The following is a 12,967-nucleotide window of genomic DNA, read 5'->3' on the forward strand; positions in this document are numbered from 1 at the left end:
CGTGCTCTGCCAATATAAATCGATATGAATGGCAGATTGGGATTGGTTGGATGTCTATGCTTCAACACATAACCACCAGACAGAGCCAAAATCTGACAAAACGTCAATTTAGAAGTAGAGCCGTGCGGAGTATAGCTGGTTCGAGTCCCGTTGGTCTTAAAAAATTTCACCATCAAAATGTTGGCGGGCAGGGTAGGAGAGGTGGTGGTATACAATTTATAATCACCATATTGCGTGCCTGAAGCCAGGATCCAATTCCAAACCTTTCTGGCCGGGCTGAGTGGCTCAGACGGATGAGGCGCTGGCCTTCTGTCCCCAAGTTGGCAGGTTCGATCCTGGCTCAGTCCGGTGGTATTTGAAGGTGCTCAAATACGTCGGCCTCGTGTCGGTAGATTTACTGGCACGTAAAGACCTCCTGCGGGACTAAATTCTGGCACCTCGGCATCTCCGAAAACCGCAACAGTAGTTAGTGGGACGTAAAGCATATATTATTATTATTATTATTATCATCATCATCATCAAACCTTTCTGCAGTGCTCATATCGAGTAAGGATATACGACACTGTTGATGGTGATTCATCTGTCGGATGGAAACGTAAAGCTTTGAGCAGACCCCTTGGTGTTATTCGACAGGAGTACGCTATGTGCTGACACTGGGTTTCACACTCTCCCTACCTCATTATCATTATCGCTGGGGTGAGTGGCTCAGACGGTTGAGGTGCTGGCCTTCTGACTCCAGCTCGACAGGTTCGATCCTGGCTCAGTCCGGTGCTATTTGAAGGGGCTGAAATACATCAGCCTCATTTTGGTAGATTTACTGGCACATAAATAAACTCCTGCGCTACTAAATTCTGGTACCTCGGCATCTCCGAAAACCGTTAAAATAGTTTTTCAGTGTGGCATGGTGCACCATCTTTGATGTAAAGGAGAGGGCATATACGTCTCCGGTAAGACCCCAACTACAGTATGGTTCCAGTGTATGGGACCCTCAGCAAGATTACTTGATTCAAGAACTGGAAAAAGTTCAAAGAAAAGCAGCTCGATTTGTTCGGGATGACATCCGACGAAAGAGTAGCGTTACAAAAATGCTGCGAAGTTTGGGCTGGGAAGACTTGGGAGAAAGGGGGGACGTGCTGCTTGATTAAGTTGTATGTTACATGTAAATACTCTCATATTTAGGCCCGTATTGAATCGTTGTTTCATAAGTGGTATGTTCCGAGATGGCATGGAATTATATTTGTAGAGGAATAAGTTTGAGTGGTTCTTTAAAGGTAGAGAAGATTACAATATAAAGATAAATTTAGAATGCAAGAGGACAGATTGGGGCAAATATTCGTTTATAGGAAGGGGAGTTAGGGATTGGAATAACTTACCAGGGAGATGTTCAAAAAAATTTCCAATTTCTCTGCAGTCGTTCAAGAAAAGGCTAGGAAAACAACAGATAAGGAATCTGCCACCTGGGCAACTGCCCTAAATGCAGATCAGTAGTGATTGATTGATTGAATGAATGAATGAATGAATGAATGAATGAATGTTGATCGGAGAACATTAAAAAACAAGCTATAATCGTAAGAAACTGACCTTTTCAAGATGTTGCAGTTTGATTTATACTGCGCACTGCGCTCAATATACACTATTGGACATGATTCTAGACATTTTTCACAATGCAATGTATTTTTATGTTATCCTATTTACTTGGCTGGTGTTGGGGTTATAAGCAAATTAATGTAATGCATAAGTAATATTGTGGCATGTGATGATGTTTGGTAAGGTTCAAATTTGAAATACAGAACATCACGGGCATTATGTGAGAATGGCAATAATTAATTAATTAATTCCACAGTATAAAACAGTTCTGCAACGTAACAGTTAATCAGTATTTTGTGGGGAATCCCTTGCCTTTTTATTACTGCTTTGATTCTGCAAGGCATGGAGCCAACTAACCTTTGAAGATCATCTATACTTATGACCTTGGACCAAGCCTGGATGATGGTTTCGACAAGTTCCATTTTATTCCTTGGATTTTGGCATGAAACAAGTCTGGCCCACGAGTTTTCGATTGGGTTTAGGTCAGGGGTGTTACCTGACCATGGCAAAACATTAATGCAATGATCTTTCAACCATTTCATGCTCAGTTTTGCAGTGTGGCATGGTGCACCATCTTGTTGAATGAAGCGCTGTCTCCGTTGATATGGAAACAAATTATTGATTGAAGGTAGCAGATTTTGTTCCAAGGTCTCAGTCTGATATCTGGGCATTTACCGTACCATTTATTGCATGTAGTCGACCAACACCATGACTTGTCATGCATCCCCACACCATCACACTGACTGGATGTTTCATAGTAGGGGTTATGCATTCTGGTAATAAATCTTCACCAGGTCAACGATGCACGTATTTATAACATCACTGGGGAACACGGAAGGAGCCTCCCCGAAGAGTGCTAGATAAGGCATTCAGGCGTTCCCTGGGCAATGGTAGTACACCGGCTGATTCTTCCACGAAGGCGCTGCTACACAGCATCAAGCAGATGATAGCAAGTACTATGTCCACTAACAGTCCTTTTCAGGACCAGCCAGAACACATGCCAATCAGTCTTGGTAACAATCTCTGCATTTGTCACTTAAATATCGAATCAATATCACCACCAAAGAGTCGGTATCTGTCTCGTCTTATGGTGGAAAACGTGGATTTGATAGCACTACGGGAAACACACACCAGTCACAGTGAAGATCTCTTCAGAAGAGGAAAAATAGGTGCTTACAATCTTACTGGGGCAATCAATGTTGAACGTTATGGGATTGCAACTTACATCAGATCCCAGTTAACTGATTTTAAAGTTGTTTACGAAGACAGCTCAACAGATGTCTTTGTCCTGGCAGTGGAAATCTCAGGCATTACTGTTGTGAATGTCTATAAACCACCAGAAGTCAGTTGGTCCAGTCGTTCATTAAAAGTTTTTGAAGATGACAATGGATCCAACCTAAATAACTGGATTGAAGCAAACTCCCTACAACTCGTCCAGAAGCTAATCATTCTGGCAGATGGCAAAAAGATTATTGTCCTGACCTGTGCTTAGTGTCACAGTCAACTCCTCAGAATCAACACATGGGACAACGAAAGGTCATCAGTTCCTTTCCCCACAGTCAACACAGACCAGTTATTATTCACTATGGCACTGAGATCCCTCTAGTGTCTTCAGTACCACAACCTCGTTGGAATTTTCGACTAGCAAAGTGGGATAAATTTGCAGTAGGGCTTGATAACACTGTACATTGGATACCACCCGTTCCAGAAAATTACAGTAGATTTGTCAACAACATAAAAGCTAATGCTAGGAAGTTCATTCCCTGGGGATATCGTAAGACGTATATACCAGGATGGTCAGAAGAATGTAATCAGTTCTACACCGAATACCAGAACTCTCGTAATAAAACGACAGCTAAGGGCTCTAAATAAATCTAGGAGAGAGAAGTGGCACAGAACTACAGCAGAGATGGACTTCACACACTCTAGTCGTAAAGCCTGGAACCTCGTAAGAAAACTTGGTAGTGACCCTACCATGAAACACAGAAGTTGGCCAATCAACCCAAACATCATTGCCTCCAGACTGACACAAATCTCGAGAGCGAAGATGGATAAGGTACACGCAAGGAGTGTTAAGAAGCAACTAAGAACGAGATGATCACAGTTGACATTCCATTCGGAGTATTCCTGTGACTTCAGTACTGAAGAACTGGACAAGGCTCTATCCAAGTTAAAGCTACTGGTCTGGATGAAATTTATCCTGAGTTTCTGAAGGCCATAAGCCCTGGTACAAAACATTGGCTAGTCAACTTCTTCAGTGAAATTCTATGAACTGGTAAATTACCTAAGTTGTTAAAACAAGCCAAAGTAATTGCAGTCTTGAAACCAGGAAAGGAAAGAACTGATGCTTTACATTATCGACCAATTTCACTCCTTAGCGTAATCTACAAGATGCTCGAAAGAATGGTACTTAACCGTATACAGGAAGCAATAGAGTCATCCCAGTTGAACAAGGGGGTTTCAGAAAGAATCGTAGTTGTTGTGATCAGGTGTTAACACTGACAACACAGATTGAAGCAGGATTCCTGGAAAGACTGAAGATTGCTGCAGCTTTTGTCGACCTTACATCAGCCTATGACACGGTCTGGAGAGAGGGACTGTTGCTCAAGTTTGTTCAAGTCATCCCTTGTCAGAAGCTAGCATGCTTACTAAACAACATGTTATCCAACCGTTGATTCGCCGTGAAAACAGCAGGTGGAGATCTCTAAATAATGGTTTACCCCAAGGGTCAGTATTATCTCCTATTCTATTCAATCTTTACATCCATGACCTGCCAAGAACAACTTCAAAGAAGATACAGTTTGCAGACGATCTAGCTTTAATTACTCAGAGTACGGATTTAGCACACTGTGAGGATGTACTTACAGAGGATCTAGCTACCATGTGTGACTATTTTCACAAATGGAGACTTCAGCCAAATCCTAGTAAAACGGAAGTAACAGCATTCCACTTACATAACATGGGAGCTAACCGGAAGCTATACGTGGTTTTTAACGGAACAGAAGTCTCCCAATATCTGGGTGTCACACTGGATCGATCCTTGTCGTTCAAACAGCATTGCTTGAATCTGTCAAAGGAGCTGAGTACAAGAGTAAATCTGCTGTATAAACTAGTGGGCAGCAACTGGGGTGCAGATACAAACACTCTTCGCACTGCTTCACTTTCTCTAGTATACTCGGCTGGTGAGTACTGCGCTCCTGTGTGGGGGAAAACATCGTACATTCGAGCAAGATTGACGTACAGCTCAATGAAAATATGAGAGTTGTTACTGGTACAGTGAGGTCCACTCCTACTCAGTGGCTGCCCGTTTTAGCAAACATTGCTCCTCCAGATCTGAGGAGAAAAGCAGCGAAAGTACAGTTGCTCAAGAAAACCTTTGCACACAGGAACTCACTCTTGTTCAATGCGTTACGAGATCCACCTGTGATGAGAGGTTAAAATCCCAGAATCCTGTCTGTACTAATCTACACTCCTGTGAAAAATTCAGTGTAACAGCAGAATGGAGACAGCGATGGGAACAATGTCCACCTACCAACGCCTTTCTGATTAAAGACCCAACGAAGAAAGTGCCAGGTTTCGATCTTCCTCAACATGAGTGGTCAAAACTCAACCGTTTCAGAACAGACCACGGCAGGTGCCGATATATGATGAAAAAGTGGGGATATTGTGAAAGTGCTGCGTGTATGTGTGGTGCTGAGGAGCAAACATTGCTTCATGTTGTTGAGAGCTGTCCACTGTCAGCATTTAAGGACAGTTTACGGGCTCTGCATGAATTGACACCAAGTGCAGTGGACTGGTTGTCGAAGCTGGACATCCTAGTTTAATTACTTCTATATTTTGATTTATATGTTCATTGTATATTTTTACACATTAAGCTTGTAAATGCCATACGATGATAATAATAATAATAATAATAATAATAATAATAATAATACCATCACGCCCAAATATTGAAACGTGTCTCATCACTCTAAAGTACACTGGGCGAGTTGGCCATGCGGTTAGGGGCGTGCAGCTGTGAGCTTGCATTCGGGAGATAGTGGGTTTCCCATTTTCACACCAGGCAAATGATGGGGCTGTATCTTAAGGCCACGGCTGCTTCCCATTCCTAGGCCTTTCCTGTCCCTTCTTTGCCATAAGTCCTGTCCGTTGGTGCTACGTTAAGCAAATAGAAAAAAGAAAAAACCCTTTAAAGTACCTTGCTCCAGTCCACATCAGTCCATGTTCTGTGTTCCAGAGTCCACTTTATGCATATCTCCCTTTGATTTGCATTAAGACCAGTTTTTTTTTGCCTCCTGACTGGCAAACCATTGCACACAATTTTCTTCAGACAATTCTGTCAGTTATGGTGACTCCAGATTATTCCAGCACTTCCTTAATCTGTTTTGAAGTACACCGACAGTCTTGTAATGCAAGGCGGCAAATTCTTCTTTCATCTTGAGGAGAAAGCACAAGTTTTCGTCCAGTTCTAAGAGCAGTTTTAGTACTCCGGGTAATCTTATAACATTCTCGCACCTCCCTTACACCTGACTTGTAGCTCCACCACCCAACCTTGCTGCAATCTCTTCAGATGTATACCCTTCCTCACGTAATGTTACAGCTCTGTAGCATTTAGATGGTGACCAGTCAGTCCATTTCTTGGGCATAGCTGCCATTCTTCACTGAAAGGACAGCTAACAAGTTGAAGAAATGTCACTTACACAGCAAAATGAATTTATTTATTTATTTATTTATTTATTTATTTATTTATTTATTTATTTATTTATTTATTTATTTATTTATTTATTTATTTATTTTATGGCATATACTGTACATATCAGTAAATATAAATTATAACAGCATAATACAAAATAAAGATCTGAGTACTACGAAATTAAGTCCATGTGGCTTCTGTAATATAGAGCTTCTGGCGTAGCGTTCAGGAAGTTACAGAAGTCTCCAATGTAGGCTCTGTTGATGCACTCCATCACTATGTGCCGAACAGATTGGGTTTCAACCCCACAGTCGCATCTTGGGGATTGTATTTTCCCCCATTTGAAGAGAGCATCAGCACATCTACCATGGCTGGTACGGATGCGATTCAGAGTGGACCAAACCGAACGTGGCTGATCGAATCCTGTATGTTTCCTTGTCAAGCATGGTAAAGTCCTGCATTGTGTGGGGTCAACTTTCTAGCCACTGTTGTTTTCATGAGTGGCTTATATTGAAGCCATCATCGTGTAAAGCTTTTCCTGTGAGAATGGCTGGGTGTCTGGATCTAAGTCTGTTTCGTATGATGTTCAGAATGTCAGTAAGAACAGGCAGTGTAGGTCAACAATCTTCCGATATTCCCGAACAAGGGTGCTCTTTCTATCTTCTGGAGGTGGTATATGACTCAAAACGGCAGCCAATAAGTGGGGGTAGGTCATATTGTTCCACTAACGATGTACATTGTTTCATTTAAGGCAACATTCCGGAGATAAAAAATATATTTTTACTTCATGCATGGTTTTTCATGAAACTTTGTGGGGAATGTCGCCTACATAAAAGTAGAGATATCACGAACATTTCTTTCATATACATTAATAGTTTTTCCAAAATAAATTTTTAATTCCATTTTTGTCATGAAATTTAATTAACATGTTACTGTAAATTCGTAATTAGGTAGATAATACTTCTTTTAAAAGCGCTACGTATCGATCTTTCTGTACATAATTTATATAAGGAGATATATCGTACTAAAGTTTGTGTAATTTTTACATTCTAAAATTTTGGACTTAAAAATTCTGCGACCAAAAATTCCATACGCAAGTTTCATAATATAGCTGTGTTACATATACCATACAAATTTTGTTACATTTGGCAGAATATTATAGGAGGAAAATGGGATTTAAATGGAAAATTTCCGTTGGCAAACAAAGCATTATTATAGTGATAAATTGTTTGAATTCAGCAGAATAACTTCATGACAAGAAAAAAAGAAACTCAATCGTTTCAATTTCAGTCATAAAAAACAGTTTCGCCAAAATATCGATTTTTATCTCCAGAGTGTCGCCTTAATGCTGTACAGTATTGACTCCTTTTGTATGAGCATTGTTGATCCATACTGGGGCACAGAATTCGGCCGTTAAAATCACCTGGATATACAGCTGGATGGAGAGCAATTGGTATTACCTGTGAAAGCCAGGTGATGGTAGGGGGTTTATACACATCAGATATTGTTAATTCGCTACTTTGATAATCACTTCACGTACGACATTGTGGTCCAAGACTGAATACAGCTGAGCATTTTCAATGAGCTTACATTGCCACCCCATAAGCATGATGATAAGTTGCTCCCATTAAGTCAAAGCAAAATGAAAAAGTCCGGCTCCATGGCTAAATGGTTAGCGTGCTGGCCTTTGGTCCCACAGGTCCCGGGTTCGATTCCGAGCAGGGTCGGGAATTTTAACCCTTATTGGTTAATTCCGCTGACACAGGGTCTGGGTCATAATTTCATCCTCATCATGACACGCAGGTCGCCTACGGGCATGAAGTCAAAAGACCTGCACCTGGCGAGCCGAACATGTCCTCAGACACTCCTGTTACTAAAAGTCATACGCCATTTCATTTCCAAATGAAAGACTTCCTTCAGAGCACAGCAAGAAGCATGCTAAAGCACACCAGTCACTCACTAATCCATGAATGTTGCTGACAATGACGTCAGCTGCAGTGTAGGCCTGCCATGTGACAATAATGGGAATGGGATGGAAACCTGAGCTCCCACTCTTTTCTCATCAACATTGGTACATAACAGTGAGAGTAAAATTGCAATAAAACCAACAATGCACGTTACTAAGTTGTCATAAACGACTAACAGTGTTGTATGGTGTCATAAACAACTGAAGATAATAAGGTATATGCTCTCAGTAAAGTATTTATTCTGTGATATATGGTTGAATCGAACCTATAACAAAAAGTGTCCAGAATTATAGCCACTAGTGTAAACAGCCAGTTTTATTTTCTTATAGTTATACATTCAAAGAAAAATCTCTCTCTCTCTCTCTGTGTGTGTGTGTGTGTGTGCATAAGTACTTCACTTGGAAGAAGGTATCGTGATTCGTAAGTAATTTGTAAAAGTTTTTTGAATTACAATGGGTAACTCACGTAAACAAGTGACGGCTGAAGCCCGTATCACCCAGCCCGCGAGCAGTAGTGCCACCCCACTCTCTAAAGGCAAGGACATAAACAGTGACAGCCCACGCTCTCATGTGGCAACTACTGAAACTACGCGAGAACAAGTGAAGAGCATCAACCGTCCTCTAAATTCACAGAACAGCGCTGCCAACATCTTGACCTGCGATGATCAGTGCACCCGATCGGACACTTTGCAAACCAGCGTAAGCAGGGAGGTTATAGATACTACGGTGTCACTAACGGTGGATAACCTCATTAAGAACAGTTCACTCCTCGACGAACTTGTAGACAGAGTGGCCGATAAGGTCATACAGAAACTTAAAGAAAGTATTGATTTTAATACTGATGTAATCAGAGAATTAAAATGTGAACTCACCAAACGTGACGAGGCAATAACTGATCTTCAACGGCAGTTAGACGATAGGACAGATGAGCTGGAAAGTTATCAACGTCGGAACAGTTTACGTATATTTGAAGTACCTGAAACTTCAGGAGAAGACACGGACAAGCGCATTCAGGAGATTGCCACTCGGATCAATGTTCCACTTGATCCCGCGATGATCGACCGTTCGCACAGAGTTGGTGCCAGAAGTCACAACAAAACCAGGCCCATCATTGTGAAATTTGTTTCATACGCCTACCGAAATGCAGTCTTCAAATCAAAGAGGCTGTTAAAGAATAGTGGTATAACCATACGGGAGGACCTAACTAAGACCTGTACTGACATTCTCAAACGTGCTGTAAGCCATTTCGGACTAAATTCAGTGTGGACTATGGATGGTGTCATAATGGTGCGCGTTGGTGATGTGAAACATCGAGTGAAGACGGAACGGGACCTCGAGGAACTGAAGAAACGCTACCCAGCTCCACTGAAATGATGCGGCGCGATAATTCGTATTCCTGTGCATCACTTGATTACTGGAATTACCTTGGACGAGAAGTAAAGATAATTCTGGTGAGGCTAACAATTCAAAAGTTTCTCTTTCGCAACCATTCTATTTAGTGTAGTATATTAGTTATAATTTCTTTTACATTTAGAAATAATTGCTAACGCGATTGATTTTATACACATTTTCTACACTTTTTTATTTCACTTCATCACATAATTTCCAAATTCTTAAATTATTCTTATATTGATATAGGCTACTAACAACATCATACTTCATGAACGATCTGTTATTTATCTATTGTGTTTAACCTTTTGTACTATATTGTACTCATGACAAGTAATGAGTGTGTCTTATCTGACTTACTACACGGTGTTAGTGTGAGAAACACAAGAAATCTTAAGGTCATTCATATCAATTCTCAGTCTCTTGTTGACTCCTCCCATATATCTGAGTTCCGGCACATTTTTGGCAAGAGTTCGTTTGATATTATCGCAGTAAGTGAAACATTTCTCAAACCTTCAGTACCAGATTCTGCCGTCTGTCTCGATGGGTATAATATTTTCCGTAATGACAGAATAAACAGAGCCGCTGGTGGTGTTGCAGTTTACTTGAAGAACAGCATAAAATGCAGTGTACTTAGCAAATCTCCTGGAGAGTACAATAAGAAACCTGAGTACATAATCCTTGATATAGCCTTTTCAGACACTAAAATTCTTTTCGCTTGTATATATCGTCCACCAAAAGTAGGGTTCATGGATACATTCTTGAACGATATGTATTCTCATGTTATGAATTATAAATATGTATTCGTTGTGGGAGATGTTAATGCTCGTTTCGGCACTGGGACGTTTGAAAGCAATAACATACGCGATGTGCTCAACGCTTGTAACCTCGACTGCCTTCCATTCAATCCAACCTTTCATACTGCCACTTCCGATAGCACTCTTGACATAATCTCATCCAACTGCAATGAGTTGGTAGTAGAATACGGACAGGAACCAGCTGCCGGTTTTTCTGGTCATGATTTGCTATATGCTGTATTCAATTTATCCACGCCAAAACAGATTCCGAAAACAATTCTTGTTCGAGACTTCAGTAAATTTGACGTAAACAAGTTTCGTGCTGACGCTGAATTACTACCCTGGAATGTGTTTTTCCAGTCTAATGACATAGATCAAAAAGTCTCTCTCTTCAACAGCTTTGTACTTTTTCTTTATGACAAGCATGCGCCCCCAAAAAGAATTCTCGTAAAACACCAGTCAACACCATGGTTCAATAAGCGTATTAAGGAATTGATAAGTAAACGGGACAGAGCTAGGAAGAAATTTATTAAAACAAAACTTCCAGATGATTACGAGCAATTCAGGGTCTTGCGTAATGAGACAAAACAAGTCATTAGAAACACTAAAGTGAAGTATACGTACAACATCTTCCGTAACTGTAAGAGCACCTCAGCTTCTTGGCGTGCTGCAAAATCACTTGGTATTGGAGCCAGTCACTCTCAAGATAGCCAGATGCCTGTTACTCCATCCGAATTAAGTGAATATTATATGGCATCAGTCTCTAACTTCAACTCTCCGAAAGTATCAGAAACTACCAAACATTATAGATCTGTCACTCTAAGTAACAGAGATAAATTCTATTTCATGTACGTACACCCTTCACAAGTAGAAAAAGCAGTCAGATCAATTCGAACTAAAGCTAAAGGTCCAGATAATATCTCAATATCCATGATTTCTAATTGCATTGACATATTTCTTCCTGCCCCTTTGCATTTATTTAACTTTTCTCTACAGAATGGAGTGTATCCCTCAGAATGGAAGCGTGCCAATGTACGTCCTGTGCCCAAAAAGAAAATCCCAACAGTCTGTAGTGATTTTAGGCCTATCAATATCCTCTGTGCACTTAGTAAGGCATTAGAAAGAATTGTTCATGAGCAGATATGTGAATATATGTCTAAATATCACATCCTAAATCCCTACCAATCTGGCTTCAAGAAAGGCCATAGTACTACTACGGCTCTGCTGAGAGTTACGGACGATATACGCGCGGCCATCGATAAGAGACAGCTTACTATCTTATGTCTCTTTGATTTCTCTAAGGCATTTGACTCTGTTAATCATGAGTTGTTTCTTGCAAAGTTGAAGTCAATTGGTTTCTCGCAGAGTGCTCTATCTTGGTTTGAATCATATCTATCAAGTAGATCACAAAGAGTTACATTTGTTGACGGACGATCCTCTATCTGGGAATCAGTAAACTGTGGCGTACCACAAGGATCAGTCCTCGGTCCTTTATGCTTTTCTATTTATATTAATGACATTTCTGAAGTCTTTAAAAGTAGTACTTTCCATATGTATGCTGATGACTTACAAGCTTACTTCCACTTCAGTCCCACTAACGCACCTTCTTGTATAATGCATTTCAACCATGATATCTCTCGATTGATCGAATGGAGCGCAAATCATAATCTCCAATTAAATGTGGCTAAGACCCAGCTTATTTGCATAGGTTACTCAAAACTCCTGAAAACTGTTGACCTCAAATCCCTCCCACCAATAAAAATTCTAGATTCAGATATCCATTATAGTGACACCGTTAACAATCTAGGACTCATTTTCGACAGAACCCTATCCTGGTCTGATCATACGTCAAATGTGATCAGAAAAGTTGTGTCATCCATGCATATTTTGAAACGTAACGTGTCATGTACACCACCTTTTATGCGGAAACTACTTGTTCAAAGTCTTATATTCCCCATAATTGACTATGGACCAGTCGTATACAACGACTTATCCGAAACTTTGAACATACAACTACAGAGGGTGCAAAACGCATGTGTTCGTTACGTGACAAATGCCAGGCGTGATGAACACATAACACCCTATTACATTCAGCTGCAATGGTTGAAACTCCATGAACGACGGGAAATCTCAGTAGCCGTTGCTACGCACAAAATTCTCAAACTGAAGACCCCACCCTACCTATATAATGCATTTAAATCTATGGAGTCAGTACATAACAGAGATAATAGGTTTACAAAAACTACCCTTCAAATTCCCCTTCATCGTACCACTAAATTTAACAAATCTTTTGTTTGCACTGCATCCCGTATCTTCAATGTCTTTAACCTTCACCGTTTCGCAAATGACAGGAACTGCACCCAACTAAAGCAGTCCTTAACATCTATCTTCCTGGAGGAGTACGCAAGGGGCTGAGATCAGGTATTCTTGTGTCCAATAATAAGAAATATGTATATTTCTAAGAAAATTGTTTCTGTTTTTTATATTCCTGAGATTCTTGTAGCCTAAAATATTAAAAAATCGAATGATATGCTT

General features: G+C 40.5%; 1 protein-coding gene across 1 annotated transcript in view; it reads left to right on the top strand.

The window, feature by feature from the left end:
• Window positions 1–12,967, top strand: part of woc (without children) — a 176,648-nt gene that overhangs the window by 18,528 nt on the left and 145,153 nt on the right. The gene's annotated exons all lie outside the window — the stretch shown is intronic.

This window comes from Anabrus simplex, chromosome 13 (genome assembly GCF_040414725.1).
Source record: "Anabrus simplex isolate iqAnaSimp1 chromosome 13, ASM4041472v1, whole genome shotgun sequence".
Lineage (NCBI taxonomy): Eukaryota > Metazoa > Arthropoda > Insecta > Orthoptera > Tettigoniidae > Anabrus > Anabrus simplex.